The 23637-nt window shown below is 40.0% G+C and overlaps 1 long non-coding RNA gene across 1 annotated transcript in view; it reads right to left on the bottom strand.

The window, feature by feature from the left end:
• Positions 1-1194: 1194 nt before the first annotated feature.
• Positions 1195-23637, bottom strand: part of LOC127536053 (uncharacterized) — a 57705-nt gene continuing 35262 nt past the window's right edge. The window contains exons 2-5 of the long non-coding RNA XR_007945047.1: positions 3801-3867; positions 3126-3280; positions 1476-1592; positions 1195-1371 (exon numbers count right to left, since the gene is read on the bottom strand). This is a non-coding gene — a long non-coding RNA (uncharacterized LOC127536053). The remainder of the gene's footprint in view (positions 1372-1475; positions 1593-3125; positions 3281-3800; positions 3868-23637) is intronic.

Here is a 23637-nt window from a genome sequence, read left to right as displayed (position 1 = left end):
TAAAGGAACATTCCACCAAAAATCCCTGGACATGCACCTAAAATGTTGGTTTAACCGAGTATTCCATTCAAAATCCTCAAAGAGACCTGAGGGGCTGCTTAAAAGGAATATTCCACCTAAAGCCTCAAATATCCACCCAAAAGAGTGGTTTAGAAAAAATACTTCAATGTAGACCAAAAAAGTTAGTATAGAGGAACATTCCACCTGAAATGTAGACCTGAGAAGTTGGTTTGAATTGATATATTCCACCTAAAATTCATTACTGTGGACCTTGGAGGCTGGTCTGATGGTATATTCCACCCAATGTCCTTGAACATTAACTTAAAAAGTTTGTTCAAAGGAATATTCCACCTAAAATCCTTCAATGTAGACCAAAAAAAAACTTGGTACAAAGGAGTATTCCACCTTACATGTAGACCTAAAGGGTGGTTTGGAGTAATATTCTACTATAAATCTTCCAATGTAGACCTGAAAGGTTTATCTGATGGTATATTCTACCCAACAGCCTGGAACATTTACCTAAAAGGTTGGTTTAATGGTATATTCCCAGAAGAACCCTTGAACATTGGGCTTCTTGGTTTATTCCACCCAAAATACTTGTACATATACCAAGAACTCAGTGTAAAGGAAATGTAGACCTAAAAGGATTGTTTAAAGAAATATTTAATTATTTTCATTATTTAATAATCTGTTATCAGTCAGAACCCTGGCAAACTTATTTTCATCAGATTTTTAGTGGAAGTCATAAATAAAGGAACTCTTGGTTTTTACTGGCGTTACTGAGTCAAAAACTGCTGTTTCAACACAGACACGTTCACATGCATCCACAAACCTCTCAGCACTCAAACACCCGCAGACAGGCGGCCAGCTGGGCCGAGGCTCGGCGGCGTCCTCAGACCCACGAGTCGGGGAACGTGTTGGTTCAGTTTGAAGTCCTCCATGTGGTCCAGTAGAAGTCCACATACTCGGTGTCGGCTTTGAACCGCAGCGACTGGCCGGCATCAGGTGGACGGCTCGTCCTTGTAGGACTCCTCCTGTAGCCTTGAGGGGATCACAGGAACATTCAGTAGCTGTTGGAGTTCTTCCTGTCAGGGTTGTGGTAGAACGGCTCTGAAGTATTTTGTACTCGTCTGGAACAATGTAACAGCCTAAACTGTCAACAGCGGTGTAAAGAAGCAAACACACAGACACAGATTAGGACTCAAACTAGATTTATTTTAGGAAACAAATCAACTTAGAGGCATTTGTTCACACATGTGGCTGAATAGGAGGCCGTCCAATCAGGTTTGAAGTCTTCACTCTGTTGGTTGTTTGTTTGGTGAGACTCTTGGACCTCCATCAGCTGACGTTGATGTTTGATGGCCTTCCTCCCTAGTGCCAGATGATTCATCCATGAATTCAGCAGCTACAGACTGAAATGAAGCTCATGCTGCCATTACTAAATTCCTGTTCCAGATCAGATGTTCAGAGCTCACCTTGAATGCATGCCGTCTGCTGTCTTGTTCGTTGCCGTCTTCAATAAGGTCTTTTTCCTCATGTCAGAATGTTCTGAGACTCTTTCTCAGTTGCTGCAGACGTCCCTCATTGTGCATCTCCAGAGAAGAAACAGAAAAACTGGTCACTGCTTCAGCATCACAAACGTTCTCCAGCATTGAGTGTTTTAGGAATTCATTTATCGTGCTGTGAACTTTGAAGGAGCAGAAACTTTACAGCTGCCAAAGATATGAGCTCCAATTCTGGATGTTTTAGGAAATGAAGTTCATCAAATGAGCACTTGATTTTTGCTGATAACTCTCATTAAATTACTGAAGAAATTTAACATATAAACCTGTAAACTCTCAGGCAGCTTCTGTTAAAGTTTGTCTATAATTCTATCATCATATTGTGGAACCAGGACTCTGCAGAAGTTCCTTCAAACAGATACTTGTGTGTTTCTATTTAAGGCCTCAGGTTTGAACGTACAGCAGAGGATTAGTCAAATAATGTTGTAGAGTCTCACTTAAATATACCCAAATTAGTTCAGTGTATTTGCATTTTATAGAATATTTGATTTTTTAAAATCACAATACTGTAGGGTCTGACCCTAAATACTATAATAATGATGTAAATTTAAATAATAAATAATATTGTAGTGCAGAGTCATAAACTAAACTCACATCGTAAATATCAGTGCACAATCTTAACCTGAGCATTCATATTTTTGAGGTAAACTTACATAAATCATGATATTCTAGAGTTGAATATGTCTGACATGAATCGTTTTGTATTGTGCTGATAAACAACAATAACTCAACTTTCAGATAAGATTTATTGTCTGTGATTATGAGACTAAATTCCTCCACATTCTGGAACTTCACCCGCAGCAGCTGAAGGAATAAATAAAAATAAAATCTGTTCATTTCCACATTACGCACATTTATTTATTCTTAATATCTCAGACTGAATGGTAACTGTCAGTAAAAACAAACTCATCTACTGGACTGCATTTCCCAAAATGAAACATGAACAGAATTTAACGCTCATGTATCCATGGCAACACTAAAGTTTGTCCTTCTTACCAAAGTTCACAACAACAGTAAAGATTTTAATGTAAAACTTCAGGGATGACTGCTAACCGTAAGTATTCTGATCAATACTTCATGATCAATATCAGGACAGATGTTACAACTCCAGCTGTTCCATTAGACTGCAGTTATTCACAGAGAAATTAAAACATCACATTCCTCATAAAATCTAGATGGGACTTTTATCAAATAAAGTGTTGGTGAATAAACAGTGTAATTAAATGAGGAGATGTGAGACTTCCACAGCATGGATCACCATCAGCTGGATCTGCTGTTGATTCAGAGCAGAATGTCAGAATGAACTAAGATAGAAAAGCTGCTTTGAACTGCAACATTACGCTCTGACAATCCAACACCATCACACTTTTCATCTGGTTGTTTTGCTCCAACATGCTGTGAAGTTCAGTTTTTAAATGAATCAATACAGAGATTCTATTTCCAACCAAGACTGGAATAAAAATTAGAATGTTATGAAGTTATTAATGCAGCTAAATCCTCATTCAAGTACTCATTCAAGTTTCAGTTGGAGCACATTGCATTCACAAAGAAAAACAGCGATACCTTCATAGCAACATTTAATAAACCTAAAGCTTCTCTGTTGGCTCATTGGTGGAGTTTGAACCATAAATCCAGTGAGAGGACCATCTTCAGTCAGAGAACTTCAAGGTCTTCTTCCATCAACTGGACCAGATGTGGCATCAGCTCCCTCTGAACATCTGGATGACAGGAGAAAAGACAGAAATCAAACACAGATGACACAAATACAATTTACTCACTTTCATCATTTTATAAAAGTAGCATGAACTTTATTAAAACTGGACAACATCAGTAATGAAAGTAAATGTTTTAATATCATCCTATTCCCTTTCAGTTGTGGGCTTTGTGTATTCACTATCTTTTAATGATGAAAATAAAATGGGTCACTACTATCGTTTGGGCATAGAAAGTATTGGAACTAATGCTTGCTTGTTCACTCTGTTCCAACAGCTTACCTGTTCCTTCCATACTGACAGCAGTAATCCCCTCATCACTACCGGCTCTGCCTCGGACACTAAATCATTTTTAAAATGGTCAAAATTCTCAGCACAAATCTCCACTTTTTACAAAGCCGTCAGGTCAGTTTCATGAATGTAGAGCTGAATCATCTCACATCTCAGGGCACTTCTCATATAGAGCAGGTCTACACCAAACTCTGCATTATATTCATTTTGATATTCACTCAATGAACAATCCTACCTCCCACTCTGGACTTGTGGCTCTTGGCTGCTGCTTGGTGCTGGAGCTTTCTTCTGACTCTGAGTGGCTACAAGACAAATTTTCTCAGTTATGTGGTTGCATCATACTATTATTTAAATTATATAACGTTATGATTGATGCCACAATGACACACAATTAATTGACTTGAACGGTGGTTTGCAAAGTTCAACAAAGTCTGTATCCGTGTCCTCGTCCTCATTTGTCGTTTCAAAACGCGAGCTTGAGTAAAAAAGTTTCCAATTTCTGTCCGCTTATTTCATGGTCTGCTGATCGCATAGGGTTATAAAACAACAAATAGGCTGTTCAGTGACTAATCATATTCAGCAGAGGATGATAGACTGAAATTAGCTCCAATAATAATTGTTAATGATTCAAAATTTAATGACCTTACCGTAAATGCATTATTTCTAGGCTAAATAGTAGATATTTGTTGTTATGTACAATTAAAAACTACCAATTGAGATTTACAATATTAACAATACAAGCACCATGAAAAGTACAACAAAAGTCTGTTTGTTACTAAGATTAAAATTGCTTGTTTTTTCATTGTTTTGTATGTCTGCTGTACTTTTGATGACTGTCTTCCTCAGCATTGCGGTTACTAGTGTCTACAAATTTCTGAATAGATGTTTTGTTCTTCAGAGGCTTTTTTTTTCGGCTGCTGTCTCTGCTTGAGGGGTTGTGTTGTTCTGCCTTTCTCTTTACAGTAGCCCGTTAGATTATTATTAAAATAGGCTTTAGATTCAAATTGGGTGTCAAGGTCAGGACTTTGCATTCACTGGAGTGGTCCTGACTGGATTTAAACCTATTATACCCTGCCTGAACCAAACAAATTTATCCTGGTCTCACATGACCAAGGAATGCTTCTTTTTATGTTCTGTAGAAAAATTTATTCTACCAGTGTGGTGCCAAAGAGCAAGCAAGGGATGTTTTCCTTGGTTGCTATACACCAGGGGTGTCAAACATATGGCCCATGGGCTAAAACCGGCCCACTAGGGCGTCCAATCCAGCCAGTGGTACGGCTTTGCAAAGTGTAAAAATTACAGAGAAGACATTAAGTATTATTTTTCAGTCAAAGTAACTGCTATTTTATATTTGTCCACTGTAGTGCCACAAGTTTTATGTATTTTTTTAAGGTATAAATTGAATACATTTACAGGGCAGGGGGACAACTTAACTTTCATTTTTTATAGTTTCCACTTTTGTTTGTGTGGTGCTCAGGATCACTGCACAGATGTGAAAATGAATGCAACTTTAAAATAATTTGACAAGTTGTTTTAATCATAAGGTGAAATACTACATTGTTCAGTTCCAGATATCTGTGACTAAATGTTTTGTGCCTGTAGTGATCTGTAAGTAGTCAATGTGGAAATGATGAAATGAGATGTAACACTGCTGAAATGGAACTTAATGTTGTTAAGAAATTTCAGGTTATTCATGAAGTTTTGTAAAAAAGATAGTTGATTAAATGTGAGCATTTTCAGAATGCACTTTTTTTACACTAAGACAAAGGCGGAAAATGTGGAGTTGTCATTATTTATAGGTTACTATGCTGTGATTTTACTGGCCCAGCCCACTTGAGATCAAATTGGGCTGAATGTGGCCCCTAAACTAAAATGAGTTTGACACCCCTGCTATGCACTGAGGTTGCTGTTAGACACTGTCCTTCATAATGTTTGAACTGTCACAGAAATGTTTTTCTTCCCACTTTTAACCCCTGGGCAAAGTCTGAGGCACTTTCCTGTCTGTTAGATTGTAAAAGTAGCACACTCTTGGTGGCGTCATTTTGGGAAGGCGATCACAGTAGCACCGATTAGTGGTGCTGTGACTTATTTTACACGTTTTGATTACAGCTGCAACTGTGTTTCCACTGATTTTGTGTTGGTCTCTGATCTTACTGTATCCTTTTCTATCATTATAAAATCTCACAACCAGAGTTTCAGTTTTTCTGCCGATTTATTTCCTAAATTAATTTCCACAAAATGTGAAACAATAGAAAATTCTGGAAAACTGCCAACCTGTATTATAGTAGACCAGAAAACAATGTTAAAATATTGCCAGAGGTTTCATATTATTATTATTACCTCCACTTTTGATAAGCTGCTGCATATAGGTGGCAATTTTTCAGCAATAGTAATGCAGTTGATTTGTCTCATCTGCCTTTTCTGCATTAAAGTCACATTCAAACTCATGGACATGGTTTCAGTTTACAATAACAAAACAAAGAAAATGCATTAATTGAAAGGAGAAAAACTGTGCTTAATTTTTTCTGAAAAAAAATTTCAACTTTCTTAAAATTTCTCGTGTTGTCACTAACCAGTGGAAGTCACTGAAACTTGCTTGTATACATTTTTTTTGGCCCGTAACACTCAGTGCGATCCTACTTGTAGCTACTCTCTGCTGCCCTTGGGACGCTTGCCTGTTGACTCCATGTTGAGATGCCAAAACAAGTAGGAGAAAAAAAACAGATCAATGAAACTCCATCTCGGATGATGGAAAACCTGCGAGAGAGAGAGGAGTGTTGGAGGAGAGGAGCGAAGATCAAACTGGGAAAACAAGGATGACATCAGAGCCCACTGCAACCCACATGAAAGTGCAGATTTTGATGGTGATTCACTCGTGATCCAGCTTCAAAGAGCTCTGTCATGGATGATCAGAGCTTTACAGGTGAACCCTTTTAACCCTTTTCACGGCAGAGATCCCTCTACTGGGACCTGTTGTTAAAATGCAAACCACCAGAGCTCAGTCCTACCATGACCGAAATAGGTGTTGCATTGTGTTTCTGTCGCACCAGATTTTATTTGAACAGGCTTGTGCGTTTAGGATTTAATTCTGCTTATACACTACTAGTCAAAAGTTTGGGCAAACCTTCTCATTTAATGCTTTTTCTTTGTTTTTGCTACTTTCTACCTCGTCGATATGTACTGAATACACCAAAACTATGAGATATATGGAATTATGTTGCAAACAAACAATTGTGAAATAACTCTAAATATGCTTTATATTTTAAATTCTTTAAAGCAGCAACCCTTTGCTTTGATTACAGCTTTGCAAACCCTTGGCATTCTCTGGATGAGCTTCATGAGGTAGTCACCGGAAATGATATTCACTTCACACATGTGCTTTGTCAAGGTTAATTCGTGGAATTTCTAGCTTTCCTAATGGAGTTGGGACCATCAGTTGTGATGTGCAGAAGTCAAGTTGGTACACAGTTGACAGCCCTAACTGACAACTGCTAGAATCCAAGTTATGGCATGAACCAATCAGCTCAGTACAGAGAAACGGCAGTCCATCGTTGCTTTGAGAAGTGAAGGTCAGACAGTCTGGAAAAAACTTGTAAAAACTTTGAAAGTATCCGCAAGTGTAGTCTCAAAAACCATCAAATGTTCTGACGAAGCCAGTTCACACGAGAACCGTCCCATGAAAGGAAGACCAAGAGCCACCTCTGCTGCTGAGGATAAGTTCAGACACATCTCTACATCAACTGTTCAGAGGAGACTGTGCCAATCAGGCTTTTATAGTCAAATACCTGCTAAGAAACCACTACTAAGGAAAAGCAACAAGCACAAGAGGTTTGCAGACATGCCATCCCATCCGGTTTGCATTTAGTTAAACCATCATTTATTTTTCAACAGGACAATGGCCCCAAATACACCTCCAGGCTGTTAAAGGGCTATTTGACAAAGAAGGAGAGTGACGGAGTGCTGCGTCAGATGACCTGGCCTCCACAGTAACCTGACCTAAACCCAATCCAGATAGTTTGGGATGAGATGGACCGCAGAGTGAAGACAAAAGGGCCAACAAGAGCTCAGCATCTCTGGGAACTCCTTCAAGACTGTAAGGTGCCTACCTCCTGAAGTTCATCGAGAGAATGCCAAGACTGCGCAAAACATTAATCAAAAGCAAATTGTGGCTATTTTGAAGAATCTAAAATATGAAACATGCTTTGACTTATTATACACTGTTTTGTTTACTACATAATTCCATATGTGTTCATTCATAGTTCTGATGCCTTCAGTGAGAATCTAGAATGTAAATAGTCATGAAAATAAAGAAAAAAAACATTCAATGAGAAAGTGTGTTCAAACTTTTGACTGGCAATGTACATCTGCTTAAATTACACCACAACAAATCTGTAAAATTTGCTGCACATTGTGTTTAAACACTCCCTCAGTTAGGCATCACATATCGGCCGTGACAATGATGAGTAATAATTACAGTAACTGTTTCAGTGTGTAGCATGTCAGTGCTGTTTTCATTCAGCCTTCAAAGAGATTGTATCTAAAATGATAGTTGTCCTATACACACTGTGGATAGAGCTATGACCCCTGGGAAAGAAAGGGGAATTCTGCAGATAGCCAACATGGCGGAAAGGGAAAAAAAAAAAAAAAAGACTGTCAAAAACATGTGCAGTGAAGCTCACACTCGTTTTTAACCCCAGTGACAAAGACAAACTAAAAATAATCAGATTTTTTTTTTCATTTCTGTTTTTCATGTGTTATTTAATTTAATTATTGTTGGGAGCTATAAATTACATGTACAGCTTAAGTAGACTGAGGATCATATAAAATGCAGTGTGGCATGTTGATTCTTCTCCAGCCTGCCATGACTGAAACTCCATTTCCGAATATGTGTAAGGAAACCTGCAGTATCAGAGTGAGCCTGAGAGGCAAGAGGATGGCAGGTAGATTGCATCTATCACAGAGGAATCATTTCCCCCAAAACATTGTCCGCCTCTAGACTCTGCTTTCTTATTTTTTATAAAGGGGGGCAATTCCCTACAATTCCCAAGGTGTCAGACGGCGCTATGATAGCAGAGTCTTGCCATCCAGCTCTGGCTAGCTTCAGACAGAGGGGGTTGATGTTGAGCCTGATGATAGACATCTCATTACACTTTCATGTGCTGCTAACCGCCGCGGGTTGGCCGGCTGGTCAAAGAGAGTCGAACACAGCTTCATCGATTCAGACGGCTGCTCAGCTCTGCACACCCAGAGGCAGGTGCTTCACTCCTTTTCCTACGTTAATTAATTTCCTAACGCGTCACTCCTCGTCACTCCCTGCAGTCACATCTTCTGCTCTGTGTCCTGTGGCTCTACTTTTATCAAAGATGTCTGACATCAAAATGGTCCGCTGCGATGCTTAAGGGGGTGAGCCTGAACCCCTCGTCCTCCGTGGCCGGGGATTGACCCGGTGTGGCGTCAGCTGAGCTGTCAGCCAGAGTGCAGGCTGAAATGACAGTGTCTCTCTGTCTCAGTCCAACACTGGAGTCATTCTTTTCCTGCCTCCCTAGTCCCTGCAGCAGGCCGGGCATATGGCTGACATACATCGCCCGGGGTTACGCCTGGGGGCTGGCGTCACTTCTCTGTAGGCCTCAGCTCCCTGGAGAAGCAGGTGCTGCCAGAGAACAGCTGCTGGATGCAGCAGGAATGGTCTGTCCTCACATGTAGCCTTAAATCCCACTCTCCCTCAGTCCAACCAGTACACTGTGTTCACTAGTGGATCACTGCAGTGTGGTTGAGAATACTCAGAGGTCTTAGCGTGTGTTCTTGTTCATTCATATGTCTTCAGTCAGATGTTTGATGTTGGTACTGGTGTCATGAAATGAGGTCACGGTCAAGATTTTGTATGAAAGCTCCACTGTTGAAGTATTTATGAAGCAGCAAGTGGAAATTTTCTGATCCTTCCATAGCTGTAGCACACATTGCTTTAAAAATGGCAGAACACATTAGTGCCTTCAACTCTTGTTCTTTCTTGTGGCATTTTGAAAATCTGAAATAATTTTCTAATTTTAGCCACACCAGTAGCATGACTTCAGGGATGTTGGTCCACCACTTTGTTCCAGATAGAAATATTTGAAGAGCCATTAGGAGGTTAGCCATGCCCATTCATGGCCCCAAGATCATGCATTCTTCTGAATTTGGTTATCCCCTGACTTTTCCTATGATTAGACAATTAGGTTCACTTTTTTAGTGAAATGTCTTGCCAGTTACCAAATGGCTTGACATGAAATTTGGTAAAGATGTTTGTCCCAGAGGATATGTCCTCATGACTTTTAATGTCCTGTCTTTTAGCAACATCATGAGGCTAGCATTGGTGGTTCAGAGTGAAATGTCTAAACTGTTAGATGAATTGCAAATGTTGTAGTGGAGTCATGTTTTTCTCTTAAGCAGATCTACCCACAAAAGAGACAACGTAAGCCAGAAGTTATAAAAAACTCAATTTTAGGTCGATTTAGCCCCATTTCACCTCCTGACAATCCAAGGAGAAATCTGGTCAGGGATCTTAATCTCAATGTTTGCCCCATATTATTACTCTACCAAGGAACGGCAGAGTTATATGATCATCGGCAAAGGTTTCTCTGTCTGTCTGCTTGTTTGTCTGTCTGTTTGTCTGACTGTTAGCAACATTACTCAAAAACGGACAAACAGATTTGGATAAAATTTTTTAGAGAAGGTCAGAAGTGACACAAGGACCACCTGATTAGATTTTGACAGTGATGCGGCTTATAGTCTTGATCCACAGATTTGTTCAGGATTTCTGTATCATTGCGAGCTTCACTGTAACTATGACAACAAGTGAACACTACATCAGCTTCCTGCTGACCATCACATGATTGCGATCCGACTACAAATCCACCGCTGCAGACTTATTGGGACTTATCCATCAGAAATGACAAAAGAAACAACTGATTAAATTGTGGGGGTGTTTCCGAGTCCCATCAATTTCCACCACACACTACATATTTAGGCAACATGGTTTGGTATCCATACATAACGTGCACATACATAACAGACTTGTGTGAACAGTGTCAGGTCATTTTGTTTGTGAGTACATCTCTATGAAATGGCCACATTCTCTGTTGCCGTGATTTCCGACACAAATTTTTTCAAGATTTTGGCTGTCGGAAATGATACAGTGACTGAGCAGCCTTGGCTACATGCTAACATTCAAGCCTTTAAGGTTAATGTTAGCTACAGATATTTAAACTGACATCACACCAGTTCTTGAAGCACAGTTCCAATTTTGTTTCCATCTGTTTCCTCATGGGATTCAGCTTGATTTCAGTATGTGTGAGGATTTTAAAACCCCTGTAGTGTGAGCCAGGCTGTACTGTGTTGCCTATGGTATTTGTAATCATTAAACTTTTTGGACCTATTATTGCTCTTTTGTCTTTGCAGTAATGTTGCCGCTGTTGTGTGTGTTTTATGTATCTTGCTCAGTGCATTTCAACTCATTGCTGTCATTTTGCCTCTTTTTACAGTGATTCCCATCACTTTACAGCCATTTTATGTATCTTTGTTGTTGTCTTATTTGTTATTCTACTTTTGCTTTTTTTGTGTGTGTGTGTTTCATCTCTTTTACTTTATGGACTTCTAGAGTAACTTTTTGTTGTTTTCTTTCTCTTTATAGTTGTTTGACTTCTCAACAAGAAATGCTAGCAGAAGTGCTGCGGTCTCCTGAGCCCTTGGGTGACTGGATCTGTGCCTAGGAGGCCTGCTAATTAACACTTCCATCAGCATATCTCTAACCTTAAATTTGATTACGTCTCTTATAGGTACTTTCAGCATTTACCAATTTTTGGAAAACGAATTCATTAATTTAAAGTCCTTATTCATCAAGGTTTTGTAGTGTTTACATCAGCAAGAGGTCACTTGTGACTTTGATTACACAGAAAATACTTTTTGTAAGAGTGAAAAAAAAGTGAGGAAACATGGATGAAATAAAGATGACGAGAGTCCCAGAGTGAATGGGAAATAATTGATTAAATATTGAATTTTATTTTCATATCATTTTTTTTCGCAATCAGACTGTGACCTGTTTTATAATGAGCCTAAAAAAGGGGATTTGCATATTTTATTTTGAAAAATAAAAATTTAAATAAGGTCTAAATATAACTCAAAGAGACAGATGAAGGTTGGATGGAGCATTACTCGGTGAAGATGAACCGAAGAAGCTTAGTTAAAACACAAAACAATCCCCCAAGGACTTACTGTTAAACTAAAGCTCGTCTTCAAACCAGCTCAAAAATGACATGATTCTGTCTGACTGACCACCATCCAGTATGGACTTTGGTCTTGGGCTACTAACAAGTTTGTTCTCACCAAGCAAACCATCTCCACAGGAGTAAATGCCATAAAGACAGTCTTAGCTTTGAGGCTCCCTCAGAGATGCATTCTAACGAAAGCAGTACACGTTTATTTCAGTCATGACTTTCTTCTCTGTGGGTGATTGTGGATTCTGATGATTGGTACACATCTGAGGACTTATACCTAGTATGTGCAGCTTCAGAAGGGTCAGAGGAGGTAGCATCAGCACTACCTCACGACCTCTGACAAGCCCTTCATTAGGCTGACAGGTTCTTCTGTACAGGGTGGTAGAGACCAGTTGTTTCTGCCTGTGGAGCTATTTAACCAGTGAGAAGCACTCAGTAATCATACAAACTGGACACACTCCACAGGTGACATGGAGGTCTTTGGCTGCTTGGTGTGACTCGTGTAGATGATCTACTGATTCTCTGTCGACAAATGTTCAGTGAGTGAAATTCAACCTTGGTAAATTCTGCAAAGTCACATTAACAGTCATAATCTGATAACTGAGTGGTAAATCATGGGCTACTGAGCCATTATCCTTATGTACAGGGTTTGTATAGGCCAGATTTGTACGGAACTGATAGTGACAGCTTGGATAGAACGTCATACTGAAAAGATGAAATGATGAAACCACAATTGTAACTTGAATGAATATGCAGCTAAAGACTTGCGTAGTGCTCACTGTTCAATTTTTATGGCGTGTGATTTAGTTTGGTAAACCTTCCGGTCAATATTGGTTAGTAAGTAGCTGGAGAGAATAGTGGGGTTGTTGTCAGCTAAAAATATTTTTCTAAAGATATAATGGACACCACAACACAGCTGAAGAGAAGAATGAATACTGACCTTACTGTGTTTTCATCAACACAAAATTACACAAAATTAATAGGAGTGAGTTCTCTGCTGCTCGCTAACAGTAACCATCACTCCTGTGTTCTAATGCTACATTGTGTTAGCTAATGGTGTTGAAAGGCTAATTTATGATTAGAAAACTCTTGAGCAATTATGTTAGCACATGGATAAAAATGTGAGTTTCCATGAAAAACATGAAATTCCCGGGATGATGTCAAATTTTTGACGGGTAGTGTACAAGGACATAATGAATTTATCTCTTCAAATGTCAGCCTATTATTTTAACAACTAGCAGATTTCCAGTTTAGCAGTGAACTTTTGTAAACTTGGTGTCCACATGAAAATCCACAGAACTTCTACCTGCATCAGGTGAATTCAGGTCATACAGTCTCTCCACTATCAGCTAAAAACAGTTCCCAAAGCTATTTTGAACTGGATTGCTACCACATCAATATCATATTCAGAACATTTTGTTTGTTTTGAAGTTGGCCTCCTCCTGCACTGGGTTAGGTGAATAAATTTCAAATTGAACCCTCCTTCGTCTGCTAATTTTTTTTCAACCTGTGAACGAAAGAACCTCTTCCATGTGGCTCGTCTTGATAAATTACAGCGTGCTAGAAGTTTTGCCACATTAAATATAACCTGAGCAATATATAGATGTAACAAACCAAGTGCTTGTGCCTTGCTTGAGGCCAAAGCAAACAGACTCTATGTTTGCAAACACCTTTAAAGAGAGAGAGAGGCCATTACCAGGACCACAGTGACCTGGAGCAAACCTCTCTCTCTCTCTCTGTCTCTCTCTTTATCTGTCTTGGCCTACTGCAGCCACCCTGGTACTAATTGAAAGTGCTGTGAAATATAGATGAACACAGGAAGCAAGCAGGCTGTTCCTTCCCTTTCCTCTCTTGCATCCTCCATCTCATCTCTCATCCCTCCTTATCCTTTTATCTCTTTATCTGCCTCTCCTCTTGAGGTCAGACTCTCTCTTCCTCTCTCACTCTCTCTATGTCTGGACAGGTTAGGCATTACAAAACAGTCAAGGTTCTTCAAACAAAGAAATACAACAATGATGCCAATTTATGCAAATAACTATTTGGAAACTTTAAATACACCTTTTAAATATGTAATTCCAGAAACACGGGCATAAACCTGCTGCTATTACAGCCTCCAGTCTTCTGGTCTCTGGCTGAAGAGATTTGCTGCCATTCAGACACAAGAGCATTAGTGAGGTCCAGCTGTGATCTGTGATGTTGGGTAATAAGGCCTGGCTCACATTCGGTGCCCCACTTTGTCCCAGGAGAGCTGGACGGGGCTGAGGTCAGGGCTCTGTTCAGGTCAGTCAGATTCTTCTGCAGCAAACTGAAAACAGTCATTGTGAAACAGGAAAGGACAAAACACCAACACAAATAAAACCATTCTCTCAAATATTACTATGTGCTGCAGCATTGGGATTTTCACTGATTTATATAATCTTAGAAGGTCAGAAGCTTATGACTGTGCTTAGATGGACTTGAGTAACCCACTTATGATGACTTTTTGAAGTACCTCATTTTTGTGCATGTAAATATCAGAAATCTGGATAAGCTCTGATCCTGATTTTGAGAAAACCAAATATGCTAGCTGAGGTACTCTGAGAGGAACCGGTATCCTGTTTGTACAACACTACAGTCACTCTCATCAGTAACAGAATTGGTGCTTGTACTGCTGTTGCCTCTGGCCTCATGAAGAGTTCAGCTGTGTCGCACAGCCAGTAAAATGCTGCTGTTTACTCAACCTATTCTCATTGCTAGAGTGTCAAATACTGCCCTTTTGTTTGGCATCTCAGGTAAAGGTTTGTATCTGACACCACTGTCTCTTTACTATGTTTTGCTTTATTATGTGATTCTAGGGTAATTTTCACTGCTTACTAAACTTGCGAGACCAAAACGACTTGGTTAAGTTTAGAAAAGGGTTTCAGCTAGAATACAACATTTTACAACATTGACCACATGTTACAAGGGAAACTTCTCCTAACCTGAAAAAGAGCTAACAGTGAAGACACCACTTGAGAACATTTAGTGTGGGCACATTACGGTTCACTTTTTTTAATACCACAAACCACGTTTTCACGTGTTCACAAGGGTCCATGCATATTCCTCCGAAGATGTGTGCATGCAGCCAAAAGTTTAACACCATGTGGGCCATCAAGTGTTAATCTTTGAGTTCAACTCATAAAAAATGGGAGCAAAAACAAAAGTGTTGTGTTTATATTTTTGTTGAGTGTATATATATGTGTGTGTCTATATATATATATATATATATATATATATATATATATATATGTATGTATATATATATATATAAACATACAGTGGGTACAGAAAGTATTCAGACCCCTTGAAATTTTTCACTCTGTCACTGCAGCCATTTGCCAAAATCAAAAAGTTCATTTTATTTCTCATTAATGTACACTTAGCACTCCACCTTGACAGAAAAAAACAGAAATGTAGAAATTTTTGCAAATTTATTAAAAAGAAAAACTGAAATATCACATGGTCAGAAGTATTCAGACCCTGTCCTCAATATTGAGTAGAAGCACCCTTTTCAGCTAGTACAGCCATGAGTCTTCTTGGGAATGACACAACAAGTTTTTCACACCTGGATTTGGGGATCCTCTGCCATTCTTTCTTGCAGATCCTCTCCAGTTCTGTCAGGTTGGATGGTGAACATTGGTGGACAGCCATTTTAGGTCTCTCCAGAGATGCTCACTTGGGTTTAGGTCAGGGCTCTGGCTGGGCCAGTCAAGAACGGTCACAGAGTTGTTCTGAAGCCACTCCTTTGTTATTTTAGCTGTGTGCTTAGGGTCATTGTCCTGGTGAAAGGTGAACCTTCGGCCCAGTCTGAGGTCCTGAGCACTCTGGAAGAGGTTTTCCTCCAGGATATCTCTGTACTTGGCCGCATTCATCCTTCCGTCAATTGCAACCAGTCGTCCTGTCCCTGCAGCTGAAAAACACCCCCACAACATGATGCTCCCACCACCATGTTTCATTGTAGGGATTGTATTGGGCAGGTGATGAGCAGTGCCTGATTTTCTCCACACATACTGCTTAGAATTAACACCATAAAGTTCAATCTTGGTCTCATCAGACCAGAGAATCTTATTTCTCATAGTCTGGGAGTCCTTCATGTGTTTTTTGGCAAACTCTATGCGGGCTTTAATATGTCTTGCACTGAGGAGAGGCTTTCATCAGGCCACTCTGCCATAAAGCCCCAACTGGTGGAGGGCTGCAGTGATAGTTGACTTTCTGGAACTTTCTCCTATGTCCCGACTGCATCTCTGGAGCTCAGCCACAGTGATCTTTGGGTTCTTCTTTACCTCTCTCATCAAGGCTCTTCTCCAACGATTGTTCAGTTTGGCTGGACGGCCAGGTCTAGGAAGAGTTGTGGTCATCCCAAACTTCTTCCATTTGAGAATTATGGAGGCCACTGTGCTCTTAGGAACCTTGAGTGCTGCAGAAATTCTTTTGTAACCTTGGTCAGATCTGTGCCTTGCCACAATTCTGTCTCTGAGTTCCTTGGGCAGTTCCTTCGACCTCATGATTCTCATTTGCTCTGACATGCACTGTGAGCTGTAAGGTCTTATATAGACAGGTGTGTGCCTTTCCTAATTAAGTCCAATCAGTTTAATTAAACACAGCTGGACTCCAATAAAGACGCAGAACCATCTCGAGGAGGATCAGAAGAAATGGACAGCATGGGAGTTAAATATGAATGTCGCTGCAAAGGGTCTGAATACTTCTGACCATGTGATATTTCAGTTTTTCTTTTGTAATAAAATTTCTACATTTCTGTTTTTTTTTCTGTCAAGATGGGGTGCTGAGTGTACATTAATGAGAAATAAAATGAACTTTTTTGATTTAGGCAAATGGCTGCAATGACACAGAGTGAAAAATTTCAAGGGGTCTGAATACTTTCCGTACCCACTGTGTGTGTATATATATATATATATATATATATATATATATACACACACATACATGTATATATTTATGTATGTATGTATGTATATATAAATAAAACAGCTACTTCTTGTCTTCTACTGTCCATATGTGGTATGTGTCCACTTACACATACCTTTGACTTTATTACATAAAGAAGCGTCTATTGCTCTCTGGAGTTTGAATCATGCCATGGATATGAAAACCGTGAAATAGTATAAAGATAGAAAGATAGAAAATAAGGCAAAAAAGACCAGTCAATCCTGAAAAGCCAGAAATGTACATAATGTCTCCTTAATGATTAATTAGAACAAACAGTGCTACTGAAGGTGGGGAAATGATTCACAGAAGAACTGTGTTGATGTTCTCTATGCAAATCTATTCAACTTACAAATATCTGTTTTTATACTGATTCCAACACCCGCATGATGAGCAATTTACACACCCTGAAGTTATCCAGAGTTGAGACTCATGGTGAAAGTTAAGTACTTTGTAGAAACATTATTGGCATCCCCAGGGGTCTAATGTCTGCAAAGCCAAACCTCAAACTCCAGCAGTCCAACATACATTACTGTACTTTGTGAAATTTCCAAACTCCACTAACTCTGATCACACTAAGAAACTCAGTCCAAAACAGCCTGGTTCATTTTAAATGATCTGAATCCACAGAACAGAATTGTGGATAATGATCGGCTTTCCTGTAACTGGTGTTGCAGTGGAGGGTGTTCTCTAATACTGGGCACAGAGTGCATAATGACAGACTGAAGACGGTAACATTTTCCAAATTAGTGAAGTTACCTTTTCCTCCACACTCCCACACACTTTTTTTGACTGATTTATTTGTTTGGTCAGATGTTTGTTAGATAGTTATGATTCATGCAACAATTAAAAGGTTTGGCACAGACACACACACACACACAGACACACACACACACACACACACACACACACACACACACACACACACACACACACACACACACACACACACACACACACACACACACACACAGACACACACAATTGGCACCTCAAAATAGGTCTTGAAACCATTTTAAATTGAGATTTGATTTTGAATCAAAGCACCAAGAGCTGAGATTCCCAAAATTTAGGTCTTGCCCAACTAATAAAAAACAAAGCTGCACACCAGAAGTATTTAAATGTATGTGGACAGGGGTATATTTAATGTATATACATTTATAGAAAAACCAGCAGACTGTGCTTAAACGCAGGTACTTCATTTTGGCACATTCCTTTACAGACTTGAATAGTGTCTGCTGATGCTTCTGCAACAAACTCTTCAAGCTATCAAGTGTAGAACCCACCAAACATCATAGATTTTTAGTGGTAGCCTGTGTGTCACCTGTGAGGCAAAAGTCAGGTCAAGAATAATTGATGGGACTAAATATTCAAGATTTTTTTTCTTCCTATGATGAAGACAGGACTTTGTTTTATTCCTGCATCTTGCTAACCTGAACCACCGGGACTCCACTGGCACTCCAGAATTTGATCCCTGAGTTTGACCTAAAACCAAACCTTTCTATTTGTGCTGTCCTTTTATGTACAAAGCTGGTTTTGGGAAGATTTAATGGATATGAAAAGTAATGCAAGTATTCTGTCTTGATTTAAGCAACAGCAATCTTGACCAACAGAGAATACAGTGCCAAAGTTTGGTGGCAATAGGCCTGCATACATCAATGCTCATATGACAACCAGTATGTTACACTGTAGCATCCCAGAATTGATTATTTATCAACCTTATCAGTTAGTAGTGAAGATAAAAATGGCCTTTTCTTACTGTTGGCCAGAAGAATGAGGCTGGTACATCTTAAATGCCTATTTGAAGCTCTTAATTTGACAACCCTAAAATGGTTTCCAATCCTGAACAGAAGTATTTGCACACTTCTCTGGTCAGCCAGATTGTCCCAACAAGGTCCCAATGTCTCCACAATGCAAGGCCTTCTCCCAATCTATGCAAGTTTTAAGAAGTTTTCCTTTTTGAAAGTTGTTTCATTTTAAGTACTACTGGGTACTAGCCTAGTCGCGCTAGACCCATGCTCTGAAGACACAAGGGTCTAGGCACGCTCGACAGGGAGGGAGGCGGGCTAAAAGGTTGTCTATCAAATCACTCTGCAGCAATTGGGTAGGTATACAACCAACGAAGCAACGAATAGGCTCCTAGAGCGCCGGAAATCAGAGGATGCGGGAGTTTGGTGAAGCCTTATTTATACAGTCAATGGGTGAAGCTCAAGTATATTACAGACATGTTAACAGAAAGATTATTCAGAGTCGGTGCTAATGGAGCTCAACTACTGTTGTCGTTTTTGTTGTCGACCCTGGCAGAGAATTAAACATGATATCAAGGTAAAAAAAAAAAAAGTTAAAGACTGGGGTCTGTAACATGCTTGTTGCCATGGTTACTGTTTGTTCTGTGCAAACGCGTAGTTTCACAAGGAAGATATGGGGAGTTAAACAAGTGATGTCTGCGTTCCAATCTTGAGTTGTTTCAAGCTTCTCTGCGGATAGCCTTTCCGGTAGCGACCAGATTAAAGCCCTTTATACTTTTTCAAATTTTCAGATACAAACAAATATCAAAAGCAAATAAAAAATGACGAGGAATCCCAGCCATTATCTGTGTATGTACACATTGATAAAAAGTAAGTTTGTCTGCGGCTTAAGAGATTTTAGCGAGTAGCTCAAACTGAACTGAGGTTGAAATTGCACCCTGAGTTACAGGATGGGTCACCTAGTCTGCAACAAAGGCCTGCAACCTGGAGACCACCTGTGGTTGTAAGGAGAGCCGTGATTGGTTGCACTCCTCCACACACACACACACACACACACACACACACACACACACACACACACACACACACACACACACACACACACACACACACACACACACACACACACGCTATGTTCACTGCCAGGCTCTAGGTTCGCACAAGGCTTGGAACTCAAGGTTACCAGGCCTGCAGGGGCTCACTCAGCTCCAAGAAAATGTCTCTGAGCGTCAGCACTTTCACTTTATGACTGCCTCACACACACACACACACATACGTACTCACCTACACACACACACACACAGATCCTGCTAGTCGTTGCTGCATGATCATTTGATATGGTTATCCGTATAAGGTAATGTTCTGTGTCTGTGACTGTACAAGGGAGAAAAAAAAGCTTGTTTGTGTGTTTGTGTGCGAGTGTTTTGAGTTGATCCCACTGAAAGTCACCTCTGATAGCCATTATACACCCACGCGCTGAAATATCCCTCAATTTCTCTTACCCCCTACCAGCTCACTCCCCCACAACGCACACTAAACAGACATGGTTTGTTGCTATGTTTCTCTGATTTGCAGGGGATTTACAGCAGTGCCACGGCCATATTAATATGGTGGTATATGCTTCAAGGACTAGCTGGTGGATCTTAAGCACAGCAGTACACCTGTGACGCACCCCTGTCGGGAGTGACTTTAGATTCTGAGGTTTGAAAATTAAAAGTGACTCTGACCATCAGTCAGTTTCTTTCCTACACATGGAGTTTTGTGTATCTGGTATTGAAGTAAATGTGTGATTTGTTGTGCGTGGGTAAATTTATGTAAGTGCATGTTTTCTTACTTTTAAATATTACGTGTTTGTATCTGCAGCTGTGATTTGGGAGAGTGTATCAGTGTACAATTACGCAGTGAGTCTGCGTCCACCTTTATTTGTATGTGTGTGAGTTGTATGAGGCTGTAAATCACCTCTGTGCCTTTGTCGTGCCGCTGCCTGCCTCTCAGTCTGTGTTCTGTGATAGATCCTGACAAGCTGCTGTCTGAATTATTGATTGTCTGATCTGAAAGTTTGATGCTTAGCCTGGGGGCTGGATTAACCTGCCGACAGCTCCGCTGTCTCCCCCTCTGAGGTAACCACAGCACAAATACACATGCATATTCATGTACACGTATGTGCACATGCACACAGCAGACTCCAGTTGACGATGCGGTGGGCCCTCTTGGCTACTTAGACAGAGGTGCATATGACGTGCCGCCTCCCACATACACTTCTAAGCAGGCTGATTGTTACTTTCTCTGTTCATTTGTCCTCCTGACCCCCATGAATGGCTCTGGGTGGGTGGGTCTCATGGGTGTGTGTTCAGAGCATCATGGGAGACAGAAAACTCCCCATACTGTATGAATAAAATTCTTCCAGCAGTTGCAGCTCCCTAAGGCAGTGTCAACCAGCTCACCTTTTCAAGGGAAACTCAACCTTCAAAGAAGAATTCATTTCAATTAAAATAAAATGGATGGAGGATGAAATAAAGCCATTTAGCAAACAGCATTTGGTTAGAGGTTTACAGACCTATTCGTAGGAAGCTGTGGCCAAGGTGGAATCTTCACTAAACTGGAAGCAGATATAAAGATCTGTCTGTCCTTCTGTTTCAAATTTAAAGCTGAACTAAAATATATATTTTTATTAAAGCCTAAAAATATTGGTTCCCTTTCTGCTGGAAAAATTTGAGATTTGAAATTTAATAAAAGCCAAACGAACCAAAGTGAGAGTCAACTCTTATGGTGTAGTCTGAAGCAGACCTGGACCAAAAATACCTAAAACAACTGTATATAGACAGGACTGTATTTCCTCTGTTCATTTACTATTCGAGCAGAACACTGAGGTCAGATTTAAGCATTCATTTCAGGATAATCCGCGACTTGGCTTGAGAGGTGGTTTGTGTATAATCTGAACAAACATGACACAAGCAGTCTCTGAAAGCACAACAATCAAGTAAATGAACACAAAATGATTTTAAAAAAATATGCTCATGCAAAAGGAGACTGGAGAGGTGGGGGAGATGAGTTGCAGTTGTATACTCAGCCAATGCAGGAACAGAATGAATGAACGCTGCCTCAGTTATACAGTGCAGCTCACTAATTGAATGGGCTGGACTGAGGTTGCGAATGATTGAACAGACAGAGACTTGTGACTTTAACTGACTCTGTGCGTGTCCGAACTAAATCTCCAAATCTCCATTTGGATAGAATTTACAAGAGTACAATATGACACAATGATAATCTAAAAAAGAAAAAAGAAGATAAATATTTCAATATAAAAATGATTCTGTGTAGCTAAAGTTGCTTTTCTCCAACTTTTTTCATTTGTGGGTGATGATCATGCAGCCATGTGTTACATACAAACTTGGCTGAGCAATATTTCAGTTTAAGCAGTAGGTCCAATAACCACATATAATGTAAAAAGTGCCCACATAATAAAAATAAATGGAAAGACTGATATCAATACCAGCTTAGAAAACACAGTTAAAGTCAGGGTGTGTTTATTATTTCTTACTGTAAACGCTAACATCAAGTTCAGAATAACCCTGCTAACGCTATCCCCCTGCTTGCGGTCTTAATCCTCAATTTGGCTAATTACGTACCAACTCTGTAGTTAACATACATGCACTTCCCTCCAAAAGTATTGGAACAGTGAGGCCAAATTCTTTGTTTTAGCAGTAGACTGAAAACATTTGGGTTTGACGTCAAAAGATGAATATGAGAGAGATCAACATTTCAGCTTTTATTTCCAGGTATTTACATCTGGATCTGATACACAACTTAGAAGATAGAGCCTTTTGCTTGAACCCACCCATTTTTCCTGCGAACTAAAATATTGGAACATGTGACTGACAGATGTGTTTTGATGCCCTGGTGTGTCCTATTTCATTGATTATTCAACTATAAATAGTGCTCAGTTTCTACTTTCAGTTTCAGATTTGGCTTTTGCCTGTGCAGACTGCATCTGTAGTTAGAGGTGTAACCAACATGAAAACCAGTAGGCTGTCTATGGGTAAAAAACAAGCAACTGTGAAGTTGAGAGAAGACGGAAAATCAATCAGAGCCATTACACAAGCACTGCCCATACCCAGTTGAACTATTCTGAATGGCCTGTAGAAGAAGGAAACCACTGGTTTACTCAGTAACAGACGTCAAACGGGTAGATGAAGGAAAACAGCAGCAGGTGACGACAGAAACGCTGTGAGAGTTGTAAAGAAAGACCCTAAAACAACTGTTAGTGACATCAGCAACAACCTCCAGAGGACAGGAGTGAATGTATCACAATCTAGTGTTGACAGACTTCATGAAAAAAAGAACAGATCCTACACTAGAAGATGCAAACCAATCATTAGCAAGCAGAATAGGAAGGCCAGGCTGGAATTTGCCAAAAAAGTACAAAGAAGAGCTTCAAAAATTCTGGGACGAAGTTTTACGGACTGATGAGACAAAGACGAACCTTTACCAAAGTGATGGAAAGACTAAAGTTTGGAGAAAGAAAGGATCTGGTTATGAGCAAAATAAATTCATAAGTCTACAGAAACATTTTGTCTGCCAATTGAAAGAAACATGCAACCAAACTGATTGAAAGATCCTTCATCGTGCAGCAAGATAATAACCCAAAACACACTACCAAAACAACAAAGGAGTTCATCAGGGGCAAGAAGTGGAAGGTTTAAGACTGACCAAGTCAATCTCCAGACTAAAACCCTATAGAACTGCATTTTACCTGCTAAGACAACACTGAAGGGAGTAAACCTTCAAAAACAACCAACTGAAAGGGGCTGAGGTGAAATCCTGGAAAAGTATCACAAAAGAAGAATGCAAAAATTTCATGATTTCAATGGGTCACAGACTTGATGCAGTTACTGCAAGCAATGGACTTGCAACTGGTGCTTGCACAGTGCCTTGGTGGTTAGCACTTTCCCCTTGCAGCTACAAGACCTCCGGTTCGTGTCCTAGTCTTCCAGGGATCTTTCTGCATGGAATTTGCATGTTCTCCCTGTGCATGCATGGGTACTCTGGCTTCCTCTTACAGTCCAACAACATGCATATGTAGCCCTGTGATTGACTGGTGACCTGTCCAGGG

The sequence above is a fragment of the Acanthochromis polyacanthus genome, chromosome 11 (assembly GCF_021347895.1).
Source record: "Acanthochromis polyacanthus isolate Apoly-LR-REF ecotype Palm Island chromosome 11, KAUST_Apoly_ChrSc, whole genome shotgun sequence".
In the NCBI taxonomy this organism is placed as follows: Eukaryota; Metazoa; Chordata; class Actinopteri; family Pomacentridae; genus Acanthochromis; species Acanthochromis polyacanthus.
The sequence above is the reverse complement of the archived record's forward strand: the minus strand, read 5'-3'. Positions and strand labels throughout refer to the sequence as shown.